The sequence below is a fragment of the Tyto alba genome, unplaced genomic scaffold (genome assembly GCF_018691265.1).
Source record: "Tyto alba isolate M040663 unplaced genomic scaffold, T.alba_DEE_v4.0 Super-Scaffold_48, whole genome shotgun sequence".
NCBI lineage: Eukaryota > Metazoa > Chordata > Aves > Strigiformes > Tytonidae > Tyto > Tyto alba.
Window position 1 is genome coordinate 5,979,218 of NW_024881324.1, and position 21,434 is coordinate 6,000,651.

At 42.0% G+C, this 21,434-nt stretch overlaps 1 long non-coding RNA gene across 5 annotated transcripts in view; it reads right to left on the reverse strand.

Moving 5' to 3' along the window:
• Positions 1 to 21,434, reverse strand: part of LOC116963168 — a 264,806-nt gene that overhangs the window by 99,816 nt on the left and 143,556 nt on the right. For 4 of the 5 annotated variants that reach the window (XR_006166889.1, XR_006166888.1, XR_006166885.1 and 1 more), the window contains one exon: positions 2,767 to 2,836. The exons of the other annotated variant lie outside the window; for it this stretch is intronic. This is a non-coding gene — a long non-coding RNA (uncharacterized LOC116963168). The remainder of the gene's footprint in view (positions 1 to 2,766; positions 2,837 to 21,434) is intronic. 5 annotated transcript variants of the gene reach the window in all.

Here is a 21,434-nt window from a genome sequence, read left to right on the forward strand (position 1 = left end):
CTCCCCCTGACACCCATGAAGATCTACGGGGCAGACACTGATTTGTGGCCTGTGGCTTCCGCCTGGATAATTAGGGTGCTGTGCCCAAAGAAGACCGGGGTTGTGTGGGAAGAAGCAGCCCCCGCTGCTGTAGTTCAGCGCTGGGAGGATTGCAGCATGCGGGGGTGTCCCACGCCAGAGCAGCTCGGGAAGGGCTGCAGCCGTGGGAGGGAATCCAGTCGGAGAAAGTTGGTGACCCATGACAGAGCAGTGTGGGGAACGCTGAAGCCTGTGGGAGGGACTCACATTGGAGAAAGTTTGTGGAGGACTGTCTCCTGTGAGAGGGGGACCACGATGGAGCAGTGTAAGAAGTTCCAGAAGCTCCCCCCACCGAAGATGGAATAAGTGGCAGCACTGACTGCACCCCCCCATTCCCTGCCCCTGCACCACTGGGGGAGGAGGTAGAGATATCGGGAGCAGAGCTGAGCCCAGGAAGAAGGGAGGGGTGGGGGGAAGGTGTTCTCAAGATGTGGCAATGCTTCTCACTGTCCTATTCTGTTAAATTCTGTTAGTGTCTGTAATAAATGTATGTTCTTTTTTAATTCCCCTAACGAGTCTGCCTTTTGCTCGTGACCATAAAGGGTGATTTTCTCCTCCCTGTCCTATCTTGAACCCCAAGCCTGGCTCATTTTGTCCCTTCTTATTGCCAGAAGAGAAGGGGGAGAGAGCAACTGCGTGGTGGTTGGCTGCTGACCAGGCTCAAACCATGACACACACACTTTTGTTAAATTAAACCAACAGCTCAGCACCTTAGTGTTTTTTTAATACAAAATTCATCTTTAGGGACCAATAAATGGACTGAAGACTCTTCACTTCAAGAGAAAAAGATGAAGCCCTCAAATTTTAAACTATAATTCACCATTCTGCAAAAGCTACTTCAAAACCAGTTGAAAGGTTTAAAAAATGGCAAATGTGAATCACAACTTTTGTCATGGAAATGCTGGTTTATCTTTAATGCTGCACTGTCAATAACTATTGTCACCAGAAGCAGTGAAGTGCAAGAATTTGGGTATAATTATCTCAGCATATTCAGTAGTTTAAATTGATCAAATTACATTAACTGATTTTTAAAGAATCAGCTTAAGGAAGTAGGGAGGGGATGTTGGGAAAAAAAACATCAGTTCCATCTTGTTGTGGTTTGAGCCTACTCAGCAGCTAAATACCACACAGCTGCTCACCCACCCTCCCCCCCACTGGGGAATGGGGAGGGAATCGGAGGGGCAAAGGGAGACTCACGGGTTGAGATAAAAACAGTTTAATAACAGTAACAGAATAATACACTGACAGCAATATCAGCAGGTGATGTACAGTCCAGCTGCTCACCACCCTCCGACCGATACCCGCCTGCTCCCGGCCAGCCATCCCAAACACCAAGGCCCCACAGCCACACTCCCAGAAGTGGCAGCCCCTCCTGGCCCACTCCTGCCTTTATATAGTGAGCACAGTGTCACATGACATGGAATATCGGCCAATCGGGGCCCAGCCCTCCAGCTGTGCTCCCCCCGCCCCCACACACAGGTGAGGGCACTGGGCCCTGGGGAGCCCCTGGGGTCTCAGGGGGCTGCAGCTCCTCCAGCAACTGAAACAAACAGGAACTCTATTCCAGCCCCAACCAGGACACATCTGCAGAGTGGAACTGATTATATGTTATGGATGGCTTATGCTCTAGGACTATAAAAAATTGCAGGTGACTTTGGTTACTAGAGGAGCTATCTTTCAGCCTGAATTATTGACATACTTTTGAGTAGTGCAGCTTCAAATATCTCCCTCGGTTTTCTTTTTCACCCTCAAAATGTAAACACTCAGAGCTATCATCCAAAGGAAGGTCACAAGGTTGAACACAGGAACGAGCTATTTCAGTACCTGCAATTCCATCAAAACTAAACTCTTATCTTGCAGCCAGTATGCAGGGGAAAGTTTAACTCTCCTCTGCCATTAGCTTCTCTTCAAATCATTTCATATCAAGAGATAAAGTCCAAACTAAAAAATTATATCCAGAGCCTGTTCCACAGTGAGCAGAGAGGGTATCGCACCTTTCATTTGATGCTTAAGCACCAACGACCAAAAGGAATCACTGCATGGCAGGAAACTATGCAAATAGAATTAAAGAAGAGATAAGGATTCCCAAACATTATCACATCATTCTAAGTGGAGTCTTATAGACTTAAAATCAGGCAATCTAGAATGTCTAATACACTTCATTTCTGTTCCGAAACACACATCATAACAAATACTGAAGGTCACTGGGAGAAAGCAAAAAATAAAATAATAAAAGAAACTATTTTATCTTTGTTATCCTTTCCAATCATACACTAACATACAATCCTTTAGGACATGACCACACTCCTTCCACAGGATCCCACTCCCTTTCAGTACTCTGAATGGACAGTGATAACTGAACAAGCAATCATTAATTATTTGGCCTTATTCTTACTATTCAGTATGAAGTCCCATGTCTTGTTTACTGTGTATTATTCAGAGCCTGATTTGAACAATGAATTATTCATTTGCTTGTGGGTTTTCCTACACTGCTCATCACAACAACATCTGAATGCATTACAAACATTAAGCGATTCACTTTCACATCATCTTTGTATGAGGAAGTGAATGATATCATTGTATAAACATTAGAGAAGGGGGGGCATGACACGGGGATACTAAAGCATCTGTTAATTCCAAGTGCATAAACGGAGACTTTGCAGGGCCAAGTGTCTTCAAAATACTTACATTTGTCACACCATTCGAGTCAGCTTCAGTAGCGCATGTGGATCATACCCACAAGTCTCATAGTAGGCCCCTAGAAAATGAGGAGTACAGTCATGATCCCTAATCACCTGAAAACATTTTGCTTTTAAACTACATCGCACATAAGAAGTGCTGAGACAAAAACATTGACGGTGGAAGGAAATAAATTCTCAGAAGAAGCAGTTACATTGCAGAGGCATAAAAGAAGGTAAACAGCAAAAACTCAGATACCATAGCAGAGGCACCAAAGCAGAATCAGGATTTCTGCCACGATGCTTTCAGAAAATGCCACGTTTCAAAGAACTTCTATCCTTTCTTGGATGCAGGGAGAAACATAGTGGCAAAGGATGAGGAAAATGCTGAGGTACTTAATGCCTTCTTTGCCTCAGCCTTTAATGGTAAGACCAGTCGTTCTTGGGTACCCAGCCCCCTGAGCTGGAAAACAGAGACGGAGAGCAGAAGGAAGCCCCCATAATCCAAGGGGAAATGGTTAGCAACCTGCTACACCACTCAGACACACACAAGTCTCTGAGGCCAGATTGGATCCACCCAAGGATACTGAGGGAGCGAGCAGAAGTGCTCACCGAGCCATTTTCAATCATTTATCAGCAGTCCTGGCCAATTGGGGAAGTCCCAGTTAACTAGAGGTTAGTAAATATGACATCCAGCCAGAAGGAGGATATAGGGAACTAGAGGCCTGTCAGCCTGACCTTGTTATCAGGGAAGGTTATGGAGCAGCCATCACCCAGCACATATAAGACAACCAGGTGATCAGGCCCAGTCAGCATGGCTTTACATAAGGCAGGTCTTACTGGACTGATCTGTTCTATGACAAGGTGAGAGGTTGTGGATGTTGTTTATGTAGATTTTAGTAAAGCCTTTGACTTTATGTCCTGGGTTTGAGTGAGTGGTGGGTTTTTTTGGTGGCAGGGGAGGGGGCTATAGGGGCGGCCCCTGTGAGAAGCTTCTCGAAGCTCCCCCAGCTCCAAGTCAGCTCCACCTCTGCACCAAAACTGAGCCCATCAGCTGCGCCTCTGTGATAACGTATTTAAGAAGGGACGTGGTGACAGGCAGTGCGACTGGTGAGGAGGAGTTGCTGCAGCTGCGTGAACACCAAGGTCAGTGGAGGAACGGAGGAAGAAAGGAGGGGGGAGGTGTGCCAGAGCAGAGACCCCCCTGTATCCTGTGGGGAGACGGCAGGGCGGCCCCCCCTGCCACCCATGGAGATCTACAGTAGAGCAGACATTGATTTATGGCCTGTGAGGTTTTTCGCCTGGATGATCAAGGTGCTGTGCCCGAAGAAGGCCGGGGTCTTGTGAGAAAAGGTAGCCCCGCTGCTGTAATTCAGCGCTGGGAGGATTGCAGCATGCGGGGGTGTCCCACGCCGGAGCAGCTCGCGAAGGGCTGCAGCCGTGGGAGGGAATCCAGTTGGAGAAAGTTGGTGTCACCAGGGACAGTTTAGATTGGATATTAGGAAAATCTTCACCAAAAGGGTTATCAAGCACTGGACAAGGCTGCCCAGGGAAGTGGTTGACTCACCATCCCTGGAGGTATTTAAAAGACATGTAGACGTGGCACTTCGGGATGTGGTTTAGTGGTAGGCTGGGTAGTGTCAGGTTAATGGTTGGACTCAATGATCTTAAGGGTCTTTTCCAACCTAAATGATCCTATGATTTGCTGTCTCCATCATTAGTACACTGCTAAGATTCCTTGGTTTAGATCTCTCATCTTCCTCAGATAGGTGAGCTGGTGCAGTGAAAGGAAGAAGAAATAACACCACATGCTCATTTCACACCTCAATCCAAGTGGGAGAGATCTCAGAAGGGGCACACCACAAAGCAACAGTAGGTGGCTGAAGGGAAACATGATCCAGGTACCACCCTCACCACAGAGCTGGGAGTACACCAAGAGAGTATGCCATCAGAGATGAAAAAAGGCTTGGGACTATGTGCATTTAAGCAATGGGGACCACCTTTAAACTTTACCTCTTATATGTAATTCACTTAAAAACATCTGACCTCATTTAAAAATATTTAAAAACCTCTACATGCTAGTGGTATGTATTTATACAGTTTCTATTATGACAACTTCTTCCACAGTTTGATCCCTTCCCCAGTGTCTAAACCTGACAAAATCATACATGGAGACTGTCTGGCATATTACTTAGCTTTCCAATAAATAGCTGTCCTTACACAGGGTTTACCTTTCTTGACTACGAGTGGAAATAGTTCCAAACTGTGTTAAACCTTCCTCAGGGGCAGGCACGGAGACAGAGCTGCTGCAGTGGAAAAAAATCCTTTCAGAATTACTCTACTACAAAAATAAAGGGGTTTCTGCTTCCATTCCAATATCCTCAGTATTTTCATGAAAAATACAGCTGGACAGAGCATTACCATATGCAGGGCAGCACATATGTTGTGTTCAGCAGCTGTAACCAAACAGGCTGCTCGTTATAGTCCAACGCTGACCTGTTTTTCAAAAGTGACCCAGAATCTGTTCCCAGTTCTGCAAAAGGTATGTTCACAGTCTGTAAGAGGTTATTGGAAGATGCCTTCCTCCAAGCTTTTAAAAACCTGATCCAGTTGCTGCAACACAATTCAAATTATACAGCAAGGAGAAGCGGGTCCGTCCTATACTCAACTCTTGCAGTGTCTTTCATTCCTTGGCGCCAGGTTTTCTTCATGGCTTTCCAGGAAGTCTGGGAAAGACCCCTCTGAATTCAATAATCCCCTTGCATTGGTTGCAAACCCAAATGCTCCTCTGGTCTTTTCAGGACTCCCACACTCATTCATGAAAACAGGGTTCATCGCTAACAGTAGCAGTACAGCAAAGCTCAGTCTTCCTTTCTCATTCCCAAGGTTCTACCGTGACAGAAACAGGTTACTTTGGTTCTGTAGTTCTCTGAGGAAGATGCTTGAAACTGCCTGGGGTGTTTGTCATATAGCTGACAGTACCAGTGGATGTATGTACAAGGCAAGCCTGAAGCAAGGTCTGGCAGGAATTGTTTTCCCCTGTGGGTAGGCAGAATGCTTGGGAGAAGAGGTTGGAAGGAACTGAGCATGGAGACACATAAACCAGTCTCCTGGCCTTTATTTGTTATCATTTGCTTGACTCTGATGCTTCAATTGCTATCAGTCATTAAAGAGGTTGGGTTTAAAAAAAACTACTAAACACTGTTGAGCTTAAGAACCAGCTGTCAGATTACCCTGGCGCCAAACCTGCTGGAAAAGAGACCGCATGGAAGAGAAACACCCACATGGTCCTTTCTGCTCAGGACTTCGGGCTCATGTCCAAGTCTTAATAATTCATATTACTCATTGTAGCTGTATCTTCATACATAATATTCTACCCAGTTTCTTCTCATTACATATTGCACTAAACTAAAACATGTTTTGGCTGAAGTAGACTTACAAAAAAAAAAAAAATTTTGCTTGGGGAAATAAACTTATCTCAAAAATTCAGCTCAGCCTGATTTTAATATAACACACAATTCTGGACAAGCTTTAGGCTTCTTTGGAGACCATATTGATATCTCAAATACTATTTGCTTTTTACATTTGACTGTTTCAGAAACAGAGTAAAGTTGACATGCGTTACCTGTGAGCAAATTCAGGAAGACACCCAGGTCTGACCATCTTCCACCCAGTAGAATAATGTAGAAACTAAAGCAGTGAAAATGAGTTGGGGGTTTTATGATAAGACTGAGATCCCAAAGACTAAAGCCTCTGCTTAAGCTTGAGAGAGAAAGGTGAAGCAGTTCTAGACACAGAGTTTAAACTGGTAACACAAGGGTCACGAGTAGGTAGTTTCAACGGGAACAGATGAGGGCACAGACAAAAAGGACATGAGCAAATACCAGTTCTACTGTAGCTGTCTATGAAACATCAACCAGTTTAGTACATTCAGACAGAAAATCTGCAGCACAAGTATTTGATAGCTATAAGTCCTGTAAAAATTGTTCACATTTGTGCCAAAAACCTGCATTTGCTGTTACTTTATAACCACCTGCATCACACCATTTGTACACAAAAAAATATTGCTTAAGAGAAGTCAAATATCTGGTATGCTGGGATAGTTCATAACATTGTTTTACTATGCACTGGTATTCAGCATTAAAAAATTATTTTCTAACTTACTCTTACCCTGATAATAGCATTCATCTGATTTAAAATATATATCTTTTTATAGATATATATTTTTTCCCTTCGATACGAATTTCATATGCCTATGTTGTTCAGGCTTAGGTTTATGTTATACCATCATATAACTCAAATCAGCTTGTGTTTTGTGAGATAACTTGAGAATATAGGAATAAATAAGGATCTTTCCTTTTTTCTACTTAAATTAAAAAAAAAAATCTATTTGGAAAAAAAGAACAAAACAAAAACCAAAAACCCCACAACACATTAGAATATTTATTTTCTACATTTTCATTTAAACTGATCCACAAAAATCAATTTCTATACTGGGCTACTAATTGAAAAAAATGTTATAGGCAGTTAAAATGTTATAAATAATATTTCATGACTTCTAATAAACTACTTGGTAAACCCTTACATAATATTATGTAAATACATATCTTAAGTGTTACTCAGTTTGAATACAATAATTCTGAAACTGTGTTTTAACATGGAACACAGATCCCACAGCTATTAGAGACTGAGAACACCAGGGAAACTTTACCCTTCCCTTTCCCCCTCTTCAGCTGCTAGAAGATCACTCGCTCAGGCGGGGTTCAAGGAGCAACATCAACCTGCAACCCCAACGGTTGCAAAATTTGATACCTTCTTTTGTAGCTTATTTCCCTCAGGCCAAAATGCTGAGTTTTCACATGAATGGGGAGAAGGGAATAAAAAGGAGACTTTTAGAAGTATGTCTGCCTTGCACAATAAATACAATGAATTGCCATTATCCCACAATAGACAAAAACACCTCCCTGTCCCATCACAAGTTGCAAGCCTGTGGCCCTACTGCGTAAAACCCTGGAGGAAGAACCTTTTCGTCATTGTGAATGTGCAGTAACACTGCTAATCCATGAACATTCAAGCCATACCAATAAAACTGGAATGACACTGGTCTGAAAAGTCTTGGATTTTTTAAAAATACGTTTATGCATTTTTTTGACCTTCTGTCTCCTGAAGCTTCAAAATAAAATTCAATCTTATTGTCAATCCCTTTTTCTCCCCTCTCCCTAAAACTAGAATTGCTCACAAGAAAGTTGGCTTTTTGTAACAAGGAGTAACAAGGTTTCACAGTACTCTTCTTCAGGAGCAAAGATCACGAATTATCACCCAATCTCTAGAGACTCCAGAGTCCTAGACTGAAGCTGCATTAAGTGCGTCTGAAAAATACTCACTTCATATTTCAAATTAAATTTTTTAAAAAGCCAGCCAGTGACTGATTAGAAAGAAGCTGGAAATGTGCCAGATACTCTATTCAAAACACCTTGAAACAAACTGCACTACTGTCTATATTTGGAAACCATAAAAAAAGTTGCAAAACTAAAACCATATACATGCAAAATATACGTTCAGCCTTCATTGTTTTCAAAGGAAACAAGTACAGATAAACTACAAGCATAACATATGGTTTGGATATGAATGTGGTTTACATCTGTTAGTGGTTAATTAGTTCAAACTTTACCCACAGTGGAGTTTTGAAGATGCAGGGGTATGAGTTAAATAAATGAGCCATATTTTAGAATGCTGAACAGATCTAAAAAACCCAAAATCCAACTGGTAGGTCTTTCAGCCTTGCAGAAGTGCCCTTGTTGGTTGGAGCACTTCTCAGTGGGTTAGGCATGAACATCACTGTCGGGAGAGCTGGGTCCTTACCGCGGTTCCCTTCAGCTTGCTCTTATCTCAAAAGTCAGTCACCTACACACAATCTCAGTTCTGTCACCAGGAAAACATGCTTGATGGCATAGACTTTCTCGAGTAACTGCTATAACCAAAATTAGAAGACAAGACTAACCCTATACTTCTTGACCTACCCTTTATTTACTCCCAATAGTCACAATGAGCTTCATGTGCACACCTTTCAAAATCAGCAAACAGAATCTTCTCAGTCTCCCCACTTTTCAGCAAAACAGCGTTTTTTTTTGTTTTTTTTTTTAAATGAGCCCATCTGTTTTATCATCATTATGAAGGCAAAACCAGTAAAACTGTTAAACTTTCAAATTGGTTGTGTGTCCTAACTTTGGCTATTTCTTTTTATTTTAGCTAAGAAGTTAAAGCTAACATTTATTCATATTCAAAGGACGTGCTTGCTACCTATTCATAGGATTAGCCTGTGTTATTGTTATAAGGCCATAACTTTGCATCTCCAAAATTTCATTTTCCATTTTTAGTATTTTTAAAATAACAGCTATAACCTAGGAGTACGACAATCCAAATGATGTATCATCGTGATCACCTGTGATAAAGACATCTCCTTAAATTTCATTCATACAAGTCTCAAATTTAAAAAGAAAAAGGAAAGTTAATTATAAAAGACACTTCATAGTAACAGCCAACATTTTTTTTTTTACATGATCTTGGGGTTCTTCAAAGATGCTATGTCTGAAACATGCTATTTAATCTTAAGAAAATCTTCTACCAGTTATGTCAGTTTGCATTGATCATTACTGAAAAAACAGAAAGGAAAAACACAAGTTCCCAATACTTGCAAGAGCATTCTGGAGAGCTGACTATGGGACACTACATTTTATTGATCTCCTTTTACAACAGTACCACATCTACATTTCAGATTGTATCAGGGAGAAACTGTAGAGGGTTTCAGAATACAAAAAATACCACCAAAAATTGAGTCAGTCAAAAATGACTGATTCTATTCCCAGTATTCCAAAGACTCAATACATGCTTTTATGAAATATATTTTAGCTCCATTTCTTATTTTATTTGCTTTCAGTTCCTTTTCTCCTTCTATTTTTTCCTCGCTGTTTTAGATTAGTGATTCATACTGACATCAACACTCTACCCTTTTAAGGAGGAAAGTACTTCTCTCCCACAACTTATGCTCACGAAGTCGCCAGCTGAATTACAAAATCCTGATAAAGTAGGAGGTCATTAAATAAGACATAAATCAATGGGGAAAAAAAAAAAATAAGCTTCTTTCCTGCATAGGTGTCACCTTCTATTTATTTTGAGTGTAAAACCCAATAGATCACCGGTTCAGAATATTTATATTGCAACCCAATCCTCATGATCCATTGACAACTGATATTTCCTTATTAAACAGAACAAAACTCCTTATAGACCCATCAGATCTCAACAGTTCTACAGGACTCCTAGCAAGATTTTCCAGCAATAGGACACTACCAGGCCTTATAACCTCATGTTCCTCAATGCAAGCTTTGTGCTATACTTCAGTGATACTCTCTGAGCCTCAGGAGATCAGATAACTCTGAGCAGTCTGGTCTCTAAGAGATCTCCAGGCATACCTGGATCACTTATAGGAGTGAAAGATTTGAGTGCAGATGAAAACAGCCACTTACCCAACTTAGCCATAAGGATGCCATGTTGCACCTCAGCCAAGGATAAACATTACCTACCACTAACTTCCACTGTAACAGCCAGTAAGTGAGCGCCCTCCTACTAGACTTTATTTTGTTGTGTTCATAGATTAAGCAGGCTCAGTGTTAGCAACAGGCACAGTGAACAAATTAATTGGGGAAAAAAGCCCCAAACTTACATGTCTCCAGCAGGTATGACTAAGCACCGAGGCACAGATGTGCCTGCCGCGCTGGAATATGCTGTAGATACGCGGCCTGATGAGCAAGAAGAGAGGAGGAACACAAAGTCCCAAGTCACAGCAGCCAGGCAGGTATACCTATAAACCTCTTAAGGCTTCTTGTTACTGCTTCAGTCAAAAGCAAGATACTTGCCCTACAGTATTCTAAATCTTTGATCTGAACAGAGATAATCTGAGTTATTTCCTGCCCTACTCCTTGCTGCCTCCCTCCCAGCAAATCAAATTCTATCAAGCCTATAATATATATCCTATCTCAGTGGGACACATATCTATACGGATGCAATGTTTATTCAAAATCTCAACAGTAAACTTTAAAGAAAAATGGTAAGGAGAACATTGGTAATTGAGTAGCATTTGCTTAATTACAAAAAAAAAAAAAAAAAACAAACAAACAAAAAAAAAAAAAAAAACAAAAAACAAAAAAACAGCACCTTTCTTTGATGATAACTTTGTTTATAACAGAAGACTCGGTGACAGTCCATATACCAGAAAGGCCCCCTCTTTGCTCTTCTTTGCAGCTTTGGTACCCACAGCAGGGCTGCAGGAAAACCGTGTTAGCAAGAGAGCTCTGCTCTCCTCGCACTTGTAAATCCTTTTTCAACTAAGGATAAGGGTGATGCAGTAACAGAATGGTTTCCTTTCCACACACACCAAGTATTCAAGAGCATATGGCAAGTATACTAACAATGAAGTGAACAAAATAGTAATTCTGATCACTAGTACTGGAAATTCTACCCTCATCCCAAAACAATGTATTTCTACCAAAATCTGAATGATACTTGCTGAAGTACCATTAATATGTTTCCATACAGTAACACAGGAAATGAATCGTATCTGGTCTGCATGGAAGTCTTTAAAATATGCACATATTTATCAGTCTCATTCTACATGCATAAATCTACCTTTACAATTTCTGGAAAACACTGATAAACACTGCTTAGGAGACAAGAAATGTACAAAGAAAGAAAAGGAATGAATTTACATGGGAATTTACTGTGTCTGCAGGTCATACAAATGAACCCCATTTTTTCCCACAATTAAATCTATGGTGTTATCAAGACAATCAGTTTATTTTAAGACTGTCAACCCAATATATAAATTTCCTTTTGTGCTTGAAATGCCTTTATCAGATAAGATAGCTTTTGTTTAAACTGCTATTTTCAGCCTTTGCTTTGGGGGTTTTGAATATACACAGTGAAGTAACCTGAGATTTCCTACCCTGGTTTAAAATGTGTTTCTTCTGTCTGTTTGTATTTTGTAATTTCCTGTCAAATAACCTCACCATAACTAACTTTCCTTGCTCCAACCTACTTTACTTTTTTTTTTTTTTTAAAGCCATTCCCACTTTGTGAGGATGGCAATAAAACACTGATTACATTCGGCTGTTATCTGCCTTTTCTTCCCCTCCTCCCCCCGCCTCTCACTCCCTTTGTCAAACTCAGGTTTCAGCTCTTCATGGACAGAGAAAGGCACATAACCGGGAGAGGAAGCAAATCAGACTGCAGGAATCCAGATTCATTAGAGTTTATTGGGTCAATCAGCAGCTGGACCAGAGGCAGACAATTAGGTTGTGCGGCCCCTGAAGTCTGGATGCGTCGCTCTGCTTCCAGAGCCAAGCGAACTCTGCAGCAGCCACCCGAACACCGGCACATGTCGACAGCATGCTCTGCTCTCTGCCGGGGCCGTGGGGATGGAAAGAGGAAAAGGAAAGCAGCACCAGGCTGCTGCTTCAAATCAGTTACAACTAAATGGAAAAAAAAAGTTCGTTCAGCTGATTCTTTTTCCATTAACCATGACGCTCCTTGTTTTTTCCAACTGCATTCTCTCATTGGTTCTTGCTAATTCCTACAAAAAAAAAAAAAATCCGTTTTGCTAATATATCAACTTACTATTTACCTTTCTTCATCCAAAATTCTTTAACCTCTTCCATTCATCTTCAACTGAACATTCCTGTTTTAGCCAAGCTTAGTCCCCATTTAGTAAGCCCTCCATCTTCTCACTCCGCCCCCACTTTCTGCTATCCACAAGATGACAGCCCTACCTACTTCAGCAGTTACTCTTTCCTCCTTTCTCTTATCTATAAACTTGTTGCAAGCATAGGCTGAAGCCAGTGCACTTGCTTCCTCTTGTCCAGTTCTACACTGGATCATGTCCAGGCCAGCTTCCGCTGTTTCCCTTTGAATGAAAGCGCTCTGGCCAGGGTCATTCATGATCTCTTCCCATGCAAATCTTAAGGACTTTCCTCTAATCCCCTCCTGCTTGACCCTCCTGGTTCTTTTGTTACTGCTGACCGTCATCCTTGCTCTGACATCTCATCCTCACCAAGGTTTCAAATCAGTCACTATTTTACCTGTCGATGATTGTTCTAGGCAGCCCATCGTATCGATGGGCACTCCTGAAAACTCTGCCCCTGGCATGCTCTTATTCTCAGTTCAACACCTTTGGGTGATCTCTTTAGCTCGTGACCTTAGCGCTCACCTCCACATTGATAGTTCTGATGCCATTTCAAGATTGCCAAAGCAGCCGGAGGTGATCTGACACGCAGGTGACGGCAGGAATGTGTGGTAAGGGACAGGAGAGGGGTGTAGGCCAGGAGCCTTAATCAGATCAAGCAGCTCATGAAACCACATTGACAGACACATCTTTTCCCCTTCTAAGCCATCTCCTTGCACCTATACACATGCCTCATTTCACCTCCCAGATTTTCAAGGTTTAAATTTTGTCACCAACATAAATTAACTTGCCCCAATACTAAATGCTTTCCCTACAACACTTCCTCCTCTCCCTACAACTGATGCCAACACACTGGGATTTCAATGCTTACAATAGCAAATCCAAAAGTCCCTTGTGACATTTCCTTCTCTCCTTCTGAGTATCAAGTTCAGTCACTCCCTTTCAGCCCCTTTCTTCCAGTCTCAGCATCTTAAATCTATCACCCTGTACTTTATCCTAACCAGCGTGACAAAATTCTTCCCTTGAGTGTCCCAAAAATGCCACTGCCTTCTGTCAGGGCATAAAAAGTACAACTGCTGAACTCATCTTCCCATCTCTGTTCAGTCAGGAAACCCCCAAAATAAATGCTTCAAGTCGTTTTCTAACATGGCATCACATTTAAAGTTCTTTTCACACCACCATCTTTAACTTTCTTCTCAGGTTTGTACACATTAAACCTTCCTGAATTGACAAAACAACCCGCAAGAATCACAAAGCCAAGTGGTGTGACAATGCAAAACTACTCCTGATCCAGATAGCTGAGACAATGAAGCACAAAGCATAATGCCTGGAGATGGACAGTGGGTGTGTTGAAGGATTTGCTAAAAATGCTTGCAGTCATACCTTCAATTTCTGAGTGAGCAGTTATAAAGATTAGCTATTTCTGTGCAATTCAGGAGCACTGTGACGATATTCAAGCTCTGCTTCCATTACATCCAGATTTTTCTCTCCTGATGGTCACCACTAGAATTTCTTTGGGGAGATGTGCAGTGGGGTTGTTTGGTTGGTTGGTTTTTTTGCACTTAGACAACATATAAATTATGCTTGATCCCTGCACAAGCAGCACCATTACATAGCAGCCCTCCTGCTGTTTGCAAGTTATTTATATGGCTCAATGTCCTTTTTCTATGTCTAAACATGGCTTGCTAGCTTCCATTCAGCCTGAATTCTGGCAACTCTGACTGTCACCCTCTCCTGATAACTTTTTCTCCTTCCTTGGGACACAAAATACAGACTGCTAGAGTACTTGCAAAACCTCACAGTTTCTGCAGTATTCCAAGTCCCTCAGCTCTCCAGTGCAGCTGACTTGCCTTGCTAGCAGTCTGACATACTCAAGTTTGCTAGCTTTCAAAGACAATTTTTAATTAAGGACATACTTTTAATCCTCCCTTCATTTTAATTAAGTCAAGTCCTGATCACTTGATCTGAAGTTACTTCCCATATTTAGTTCATCTGTGATATCATTAGCTACTAAAACCAGAACAGATATTCTTTTATTCAGTATGTCCTTTCCTGTTCTGCTTTTGGTTTTGTTTTTGGTTGTGGTTTTTTTTTTTTTGTATTTTGTTTTTTTGTTTGGTTTTGTTGTTGTTGTTTTTGTATGATCTTCCACATTCTTAATACTCATGGACAGCCTACTACGTCCTCTTTCTGTTCTTCCTGAACAGAGCAACTAAGTACTACTTTTCCAGAAAGAATATTATTCTGCTATGTATCTATTGTCCTCTACAACATTTGTCTTCCCAGGTACTTTAGATTCCTCTATTCTATTAACCTGGTATATTTAACTAAAGACCTTTTCCTTGTTTCTAACTGACCACAAGCAATTGCCTTGTCAGGTTAGGCACAAACCTTTTATTTAACTGTCTTGTTGATCCAATTAACATCCCTATCATTTCTATCCTTTTCTTTTTTTCTTTCTGTTCTGCCTTTATCCATTAGTGTATCTTCTCCCTTTTCCACTTCCTGCACACTACAGCCAGGCATGAATATTGTATGAGCATCTTCAGACATTTTCCCATAATTACTTGATGTATTCAACTGTTGTAACAGACTTGGTATCAAAGATTACAACCCCATACAGTGATGCAGACCAGCCCTTCAGATATATTCTCTTTTCTTGAATGGATCCCAGCAGAAACACAGTCCAAGCTTTCCTCCCATCTGCCCCCCCACACCTATAGGCCTTCTCTAGGAACTGGATCAATTCTGATCACCAGATCCAAATTTTTAGCAGAAATCATGGCACAAAAGTAGAACTGGGAAGAGATCTGCATAGTTTGATGGGCTTCTCCTAAGAAAGAGCAAAAGCACTTAAGTGCCACTTCAAAACATAGCAAATAATTAATTGAGGGAGGTAGTCACCATGGGCTGATGTAGAGCAAGAGTGAGTCTCTAAAAACTGTATGAATTACAGATAGAATAGAGGTAGACCGTTAGGTCCTTTTAAAATAAAGTTGATTTTTTTTAAGGCAGTGGAAAGCAAAAGGAAATCTAGAGACAAAAGGATAAAATTAAAGGTGATATGATTGGAAAACCTTTTGTAGGAGCAGTCTAAAGGGATATTAACCAAACAAGGGAGCACATGCCAAAACCAGGGAAAGCAACATGGCAGAGAGAGACAATCATAAAGCGGTGAGAGACTGAGCCAGAGCTTTAGCAGTACATACAAATGAGTAACGCCTTTTATTCAGAAGTTCACAAATATCCAAAAATGTCAGATAACTTTTTGCAAGAGAAGCTAAAAGAAAAGTCAGACTGAAGGAGCTATGTCAAGATCACCACTAGGAAATATCACATATTTTCACGAGACAGGACTCAAGTACAAACATATCTGAGTTATCGTTATGGAAGGTACAGAGAGTAAAGGGAAACCTGCAGGATTATTCATATGCTGAAAGTCATCTATAGAATATCCTCCAAGACATGAAGAGCATTAGAAGGAAATAACAGAAGTCATTAGAGTGTAGGGAAAATATGCCTGCATTAAAAATAAGAAGCATGGTGACTGCTGAAGATGACCAACAGATTCTCAGTGGTCCTTAAATATTGAATGAAATACTCATATATCAACTTATGTGATTCCCCCCTCCAAGTCAACCTTGCCACAACTTTTGCTGACACCCTACGTAACAGATCTGACCATTTGAAACCTCCTTGGAGACTCACTTTTGCCATGCTACAATTCAACGGAGTTATACTGACTTGCCTATAAAGTGCATAGACTTTGCTTATACTCCTGCATTCCAATACCTGCAGGCATCTGTCCAACTGAGTTCCTTACAGGAACACAGCTGCTAAATACTTCTTATATTTACTGTTAGAAACAGTTTGTATAATACAAGTTAGAGTATTTACCAACAGAATAAACAAACAGAGGATTGAGCACTTGCACTCTGTAATAAAGCACGTTGTATTACAGCAGAGACATTGCCTCAGTCCCTAACTCCATTTGAAGAAAGACCAGATAATTTTACCTTATTTCTAAAGACGGAACCTCTGTATTTCCCAGTAGAGGCCTAAATATAAGTACCCAAAAGAAAGCTGTAGATTATTTCAAATCACCAGCTGTCAGCCTGGATAATGAAAATCCAGTTTCCTGGCTTCCTGCACACTTCTTTGAAGGCCTTGGAGTACTGGTTTCTCTCTTGTTTGCCTACATACTCACTATAATTTCCTTTCTCTCTGCTTCAAGAAAATATTATTTTTTTTTTTATAGCTTCATCCGTAGGAGATGACAAGAGGGATTAACACTAGCAGAGACTTTGCATATGACCTCTTCTTTTATAGGCGCTGTTTGTCATAGAGGTTCATTAGATTTGTGTTTCCTAAACTTACTTCAGTCAAGGAATGGGCTTTTAAGATGGATGAACACTCACAGAATAGCTGCTTTGACCAAAACCACCCCAGTTTGTAAATAAGTAGTGATTAGAAAAATTCTCTGCAGAAATCGGTCACATTAATCAGCTGGTTATAGCAGATTGATGTGCAGCCACTAGAGCTGTCTAAACAATTTTGTTAACCTTTAACAAAAATGTGAAGGAATATGCTACAAAATGGTTCAGCTTTAAATGGATAGGACATGCTCCTTTTAGGAGTAAAGTTCCAAGACTATTATTTTATTCAAATTTTGCCAGAAAAATTGGCCCAAAAAGAACAATTTATTGTTAGAGCACTCCCTTCCACAAGTTCATTCCAGGCTGTGGACAACAGCAGCCCATAGCAGGACACAGAGTATTTAGTCAAAGGCAGATTGTAGCTGGAGACTCATTGAGGGAGGCTGTTTTACCACCATTTTTTTTTATTTTTTTTTTTTTTTTGGCACAGCCAAAACCACAGCAGAATTGCAAAATAGCCTGTGAAACACAGCGCATGCCAGCAGAGTCACAGGGGGCCCCCTCGCACCCCAGGGCTGCGAGCCCACCCAGCACAGCCCAGTCTGCAACCCCCAGCTGCACCTTCACCAGGAGGCTGGCGCAGGACCGGCTGCTGCGACAGCATCTCCCAGCCCACGGAACAGCCAAACAGCCAAGTTTGGTCCCTGTCCTCGCGGTGGCCATCGCACGTGTGCCAGGCATGAAATCAGTGCTGCTAGTAAGGGATGAGATGGTTCAACACCTGCCGCAGCAGCCACGCACACTTCAAAATAACACATCTGAGCATAAAACACCCCAAGACTAACAAAAAGAACATTTAAAATATATATTCTTCCTTTTTATTTTGCTTGTTCATTTTTGAATTTGAAGAAGCATTTGCTTAGTATTTCCAGGTTTTCTTCCACAACCACCAGAAGCAGAAAGCAGACTTAAAAGGTGAGGAGCAAAAGAGGAGAAACCTACCAAGCAGTCTTTATCAGTCGCTTTCTTCCAAGAGCTACAGTTTTCAGAGGAACACCAAAGTAGGCACTGATAATATCACGCTCACTTCAATCACTATACGTCTCATAATACCTGGAAGCTCTGAAGTCAACACTTTCAGAAGAAAACCTTGCAAGAATGATTTTGGGCTATCTTTAACTTAATTTTGGCCACGCTAAACACAAATTCATCCTTTCTGTAGCCAATAAAGACCTGGTTTTTTGGATGCAGGATGCTAGACACAAGCACTAGAGCTTCTAAAGCAGGACACATGTTACTGGATGCAGGGAATTTAGACAAATTCAAGGGATTGTCTTATTTTTCTTTATATGCAACTACTTCTAATACTTATCAACCCCGTTTTACACACATACAGCAAAATTAAGCTTGAAGTCAACTCTTACTGAAGTCAGATTCAGATTTGAGAGAGTTACAAGCTAAGAGGTATGTGATGAACTCCACTCTATGACAATAGCATCTCTCAGCAATACTCAGCAGGGACATTTGTTTAAGTGACAAAAGAATTTGGTGTCAATCCCTCTTGCTGGGTAAGCTACACTTGATCTGTACAACCAATGAATAATAAATCAATGCAAATTACACCTCTTTATCACTAACAACCATTTTCTGGTCAGCTACACCACAGACTACAGTCTCTCCCACAGGAGACAAATAACCCTCAGTGACTTAAAATAGGAGTTATTTATAGCCTGCAGGGGAACAATTGGGATCTAACATATAATTTGCACCACTTTATATTTGCAGTGAATTTGTCCCTTGAAATCTTTGGCTACAATGAAGGCACAAGCTGCTTTCATCATTAGTGCATAACTCTGCAAATTATTTTAATTGGTGTATGAATATTTAGCTGTTAGGCAACTCCCCGTGCCCCATAAGAAATGCCTTACACTTGACAACCGGGTCACTCGTATCCTGTTTCTTAACCACCTGCAGCTTTCCTGGGTAACAATTTTTGATAAAGATTGCAACTGTCTTAAGGTATGAACTACTGAAGATAAAATAAAGCTCCACTTTGGGACTGCAGACATCCTGAGAGGGGAAGGTTTATAACTCACGCTCTGTTAGCACAGTATAAAGCCATTCCTCTTTCGAAAGACAGATGGGTTTAGCCCCTCAGAGGTGCCAGGCAGCTGTGCAGATCTGGAGGAAGAGGCCTCAAGGGCACATCGCAGCCAGTCAGTGCCCAACCTTTTACCAAGAAGATGGATGCTCTTCTCCTAGCATCATTTTCATGAGCTAGTCTATCTAGAACTCATCATTGAGCACTAGAGGAAAATACCACATCGATGAAGACCAAAGCTAACTTCACCTATCTGAAAGGCTTACCAGAGTACAGACTAATACAAGACGCTACCATAACGTCAAGCAAATCATCCGCCAGTTCGCTTACCCACAACAGTTCAGCCCAGACACGCAAACTTCAGTCTGAAGTCAAACTGTCTCCTCACACAAACATTAACAGTCAGCTTTGATGACACGGCCGATCATTAACAGCAGCAATTCTCTAATGAATGCAGGGATCAACCATCCGGACACAAACCTGCACTGTGCAATGCTTTGGACACCGCCCAGCAGACAAGCCTCACGCCGGTGACAGCCCGTGAAGTCTTGCAACCATTTGAGCCGCACTAAAGGCGACAAACGCCAAGCAGCACCCCATGGTGAAAGCACGCAGAGGAAACATGTGGGACGGAGGCAGGGGAAGGGGAAGGATGCTTACGAGCTGCCTCCAAGCACTCCTGCTGTAGGAAAACCCCAGGCTGGGCAGCGAGGCCAGCTCGCCGACAGCACCGGCGGCACAGCCAGGGCCGTGCTGGCTGCGGGGCAAGGGCAGGTATAGCAGCCACTGGGAGACCTGCCCACTGCCCCGCTCACACCACTCCAAACTGAGCTGACCTCAGCTGGTGCGGGGTCTGAGGTTATCAGGGCACGGATCTCTGCAAATAAAGAAATAGGAACTGTAGGCATCTGGTCCGGCTTGTCTCTCTTTGTGACCAAAAAGCTGCTCTTAGGGCCGGCTCAACTTGCCCTGAAGGCTTCCCAGAGCACTGTGTAATAAAGATGATTGAAACGCAGACTATGTCAACAGACACTTCCTTTGAGAGAGGTAAACAGGAGGACAGCACCTCACTCATCAAAAACAACCAGACATACCTACAGGGCACACAGAGCCAGCCAAGATCCTTTGGTGTTTTCTTTTTCCTTTTAAAAAGAAAACATTTATTATTTTTTTTTCCCAAATTAAATATTAAAAGAAAATGCTGGCAACACCCATGGTGATGCTATGCCAGCTGCTTATGTCAGGTCAAACACAGTGTGACAGGAAGCAGGGGCTCCATGCGATTACGACCCCACCAACTCAGTGCCATTCTGCTCCTCTGTCTCAAACACAGACTGCTAAATGATGCTCAACGGAGAGAACGTGGCCAGACCGGCACCTTTCTGCCCAGCCTGCCCAAGAGAAAAGCACCCATGTAGAAGGGAAAAGGTAGTTACATGCCAGACTGCACCTCTTCTGATAGCTCCCATATGATCAAGTCCTCCTGTTCCAGGAAGGAAATTAATTGGGCACTCTCCCTTGGTTTAGATGCAGTGGTGGAAACAGCACAGTAGGGTTGTAAATATTTGGAAGAAAGAGATTTTCAGCCATCCAGCTCAAAGGTAAGCAAAAGACAGTAAGCTGGCACAGCACCTGAGCAGCCACCATCAGGATAGCCAAAATACATGAACACGGTGACTGAGAAGGTAAGAACTGGGACCTCTTCAGAAAACTATCCAAGTTTCTATTTCTCTAGTTGTCAGATATGCAAAGCCATTCTCTAACGCCTTTATTAAAATGCATATTTCTTAATCTTGCCATTCTTGATGTCAGAGTTCCCAGTTTCTCCCACTGTACCAGACCACCAGAAGCAGTGCACTGGGGCAAGGGCAATGGTGAGGCTTTTGAGCCTCGTCGAGCACCTTTCCCCCTCCCAGCCTGGCAGAAAGCAGGATGCAACTAGAACCTCTTACAAGAGAAATCTTAGCTCCTCCACTAGACAGCGTTAGTCACATTTTCTTTTAAGCACTTAAGTAATTTTCCTGGTACAAAGTGCCGTAGATGATGCCTTAGCAAAACATATGGAAGACAGGGGTCAGGCTGCTCTAGCCAGCTGTGCGAGTGCCCTTGCTCACACTGACCAGCTTCTCTGTGCCTCTCCTCCCACCACCAGGAAGTCTTAACATGACTGAAACCTACAGCAGTTATAACAAACCGCTGCTAACTGCAAATTTTAATTAGAGCCTTTGCCTCTGGTGTAATGCAGTAATAAGGGCCAAATGGGTGTCTGCTTTTTTCTAAGGATCTCTGTATGCAGGCAGGTACAGACAGACCTGAGCTTGCTCTGCCTGTGCTCCGAGCTGGCTCCCAGTTGAAAGCTGTATATTGCTTTGTATTGTAGGCACAGTATGCTGTGCACAAGCAGACTCAGCCACTCCACGCACCTGAGCTTGCCTAGGTGACTGCAAACAGAAATAAGAATTGTGCCC